Source organism: Bidens hawaiensis, unplaced genomic scaffold (assembly GCF_021521415.1).
Source record: "Bidens hawaiensis isolate Kalapana, Puna unplaced genomic scaffold, B.hawaiensis_p1.1 tig00018320_1, whole genome shotgun sequence".
In the NCBI taxonomy this organism is placed as follows: Eukaryota; Viridiplantae; Streptophyta; class Magnoliopsida; order Asterales; family Asteraceae; genus Bidens; species Bidens hawaiensis.
This window is the reverse complement of record NW_027492770.1, coordinates 354,260-358,355: the sequence shown is the minus strand read 5'-3', so window position 1 is coordinate 358,355 and position 4,096 is coordinate 354,260.

Genomic DNA, 4,096 nt, shown 5'->3' with positions numbered 1-4,096 from the left:
AAGGGGGGGTATGATCATACTTATTGAGGCCACCACTTGAAATTGAAATTGAAGCAAGTAAGCAAGTAAGCAAGTAAACACATAACCCCATGATACGAATTGTAGTTTTAAAATGATCAATGAAATAAATGCTTTGAATAAGGTATATATGCTACACCAAAGTATAAAAACGGTAAAACGGGGGTGTGAGAAACTCACCTTGAAATTAAAGATAAACGAAAAACAAAACCGAAAGCACGTTAACAAAACCGAAGCAATCGTACTTCACGAACTATAATTAAAACAAAAACAAAATCTAACTAACAGGATTATAAAAGTAAAATAATTTAATTTTAGGATTATGCATTATTTAATTTATTATTCTAAGTCGTTTTATATTATAATATTATTTTCAAGCTTTGCGGAATTTTAACGATTTTATTATTATTTTTAATATTACTTAATTGATAGATTTATCACTAAAATGAGAATTTTATTATTTACGAAGCGCCGGTTTTAACGATATAATTTTATTCCCAAAATATAATTATGTTAGCGTATTTAAAGATATCAACGGAACGGCAAAAATAAAATAATATAATATTGGCGGGTTTCCCGAAACCTTAACGGAAATGAAAAGATTAGTTTTTGGGTGAAAACGTTAATTTAATTAACTTAAAAATAATTTTAATTGATTTATAATAATTTAAAACTTTTAATCGGTTAATATAAAAGAAAATGATTTTAAGAAAATTATAAATTTTAAAACGGCATAACCCGGATTCGAACCAAGGTCCTCCTGTCCCATGACTTAACCTCTTGGACTAATTTTCCTTATTGTTAACATTACCGAAACAAAAATATATATGTTACAACTCTAGACCATCTTATACCTTCAAAACCCTAGAATCCTAATTCTTTAATTATGTTTCTTGTTTGGCCAAATTGTGTTAGGGGTTTTGTTTATTAGTTAAACACAATTCAAAAGCATATAACAATTACCTGTTAATGTTCTTGTTTGACGACGAATGGAGACTCGCCGGAAAACGAGTTTGATTAATAATTTACTGATTGCAGAGAGTTTGTTAACGTAAATAGATGTTATGGACGTGTTTAGGTGGTTATTTGGGGTTTATTTATAGTGCTAAATGGATCGTATGATGTTAAATGTTTGTAATTGCTATTTCGTTAAAAATTCGGCCGGTACACTATTCAATTAGTGCATTATAAGTAGTTATAACGTATTTGTGAATGATGATTACTAGTCGTCGTTATGGTCAAGATTATTTACAAGCTTCTAATTGCGTTAAAACGCATGTTTAAGGTGTTAATGTTGTTCGCCGGAAGCCAGATTCCGGCAATCGAAAATCCGCCGGAAAAACGGGTAGGGAAGGGAGGTGACGGGTTGGCATATGTTATTTTAATATAATTTACATGTTTAAACCCCCAAGTTTCAAGATCTATTAAAACAAAGTTAAAATATAAATTACCAATTGGAGCTTGTAGTTTCAAGTTACTTTAAAACTGAAATTAAAGTATAGTTACAGATTGAATCCCTTAACTTTGATATGTTGTAAAAATGTAAAAGAAGTTATAAAACCTTGAATATTTTTCGTATTATTCCCGTATAGTTTAGGATTGTTTAAACCTTAATAAGACATTAAACCTCGGAGTTTCATTAATTAATCAAAACGAATAGAAAATGAATGAATGATACTCGTAAATCATTGGGAAAATAAAATAAATGATGAACAAGAATACATTGAAACGACAAAATGGGTCGGTTTAATGAATACAAATGCAAATTCAAATAAACATTCACGAATATTACATGAAACGAAACATGAGTTAATATATATATAAACAAAACTGAAAATTTGAAATGGGTTGGGTTTTCGGGTTTGAAAGGTAACGAATGTTACAAGTAAGCTTTATGTTTTAAAACAATGAATAGCTCTATCTAAGTAGGAAAACTTTTTGATATCCTTGATGGAGGGATCTTGGTGTCACACCCCAACCTACGGCAAAATATGCCATGGCGTGAACAGTTGTTTCACAGCTCACAAGACACTAACATAACAATATTAGTGACAATATCTATAACATTCTAGTTTTCATTTCCTCATGTTTGTAATCTTTACCCGACCCGGTTTATGGTTGGGTATTTCTTCAATAAAAATTTCGCATTTGTTTAGTATTTCTTTTGATTATTATTATTTATTTATTTAATTGATGATGATTCTTTTCGCAAACAAAGTGAGGATAAGGCGGCGTTAAGAGGAACGGAAGTTATCATTTTGTGGGATTTTCAAAAGCGCAATGAAAAGACGAGAAAAAAGAAGTGACTCCAAGAAGACAGCAGGTTCAGGATCAAATTCAGATGAACATGAAGGTGTTAAATTTGTGAATCTTGAAAAACTTGAAGATTCTGATGTGGATCTTCCAATGTCTTGCGCTTATGATCATGGAAGTCAAATTGGATATGACGGCAAGCTCGTTTCAGTCTGTTACTAGAAATGATGAAGATGAAGTTGAGCTATTTAGCTCTAGTGAAAGTAAGAGTGATGACTTGGATGATGGACCTGGATGGGGTTCAAAGCAAAGTCAACATGAGACTGCAACGATTTCAGAATCAGGTGCATGGGTTCACAGGACTGGAACTGTAAGGCTAAGCAAAAATCGAACTAGGGTGGCGGTTGGTAAAAGAAAGAAAGCTAGGGTCCAAAACGAGACCAGCCGGTTCGATTAGTTGACGAACCAAATAATGCTCCAATACTAAACGTACCCGGTAGCCACGACAAAACAATGTATTGATTCATTCAATCTTCATAAGTTTAAGAACAAAAGGTTGGATTTTAGTTGACAAGACATGACAAGAAAAGCAATAAACCAAGGGGGAGATCGTTAGGATATATTTTGTGGTTTATACTTTGTATTATGTTTTTAGTTTTGTTTGTAATAACCAAAATCGCTATGGATTTCGGTGGGCTTGACGGGTTGGGCTTGGGCTTGCCCTACATGGCTTTACTAGCATATATAAGCTTTACGTTTATCATTTGTTAGGAAACTCTAGTAATTATTCTCTCAAAAGGTGTAACTGGTTTTGGTATTACAGGATTAAGTACCCGACGTTTATAATAAATGTGTGCTTTGAATCCTGTGTTTGTGTTCTTGATATTTGTTTCTTGATTCATCATGTGTTTAGATTCCGACCAAGTCACGTGTTTAGTTGATATTACATTGTAGTGATCCAGATTCGGGACTTACATGACTAATCAAGATGTGATTGATCTGAAGAATCGACTGAGGACATTCTTTGGAGGTTGGGTGAACTCCGATGATGAGGAAGAAGGAAATGGAGGAAGGAAGGGACAGTCGTCAAGGCTGGTCCTGATGTTGGTGCAAGCATAAGTGGTGCCGGTGTGATGGTTACAAGTGGTGGTGAAATTGTGGTTGGTACAATAGTACGTAGGTGGTACTGTTGGTGCGAAAGTTGCTATAACTCCGGACGTTGGAGTTTATGAAGAAGAAAGTGATGAAGAAACCGATGATGATGAGGAGGATGATTCTGATGAGGATGACGATGATCCTTATGATAGTTTTGATGAAGACTCGAGCGATGATTGTGGCTCGGATGACAATAATGATATTGATGGAGACGGTAGAGCTGTCGGTGATAGTGGAGCGAGTAAATAACGGCTCCACATGATGACATGCCACAAGATGATCCTTTTTCTGCCGATCCCACAAAGGAAATAAAGGACACGGACGCTGCATGGGAAAAAGACTTTTTATCTATTTTTAATGTTGATCAATGTGCAGGTACCATGTATCCAATGTAAAAAGACGTTGATGATGGAATAAATTACTCCCCGAATCCGGACACAGCAATTCATGCTGTTGAAGACCCGGTTCAAAAGCCTGTTGCTGTGGTAGCTCTTGCAGCAACTGGTGCTAAAGCTTCTCAATTGCCTAAGCAACGAAAGAAAAAGTGGTACACCATCGGCAGAACTGCAAGCCTTAGATGCCGAAATTATCCATACGATGATGATTCTCTCATCCTCTACTGCAAGTGGCACAATGATAGTCAGACACGGGCAAACAGACGTACGAATGG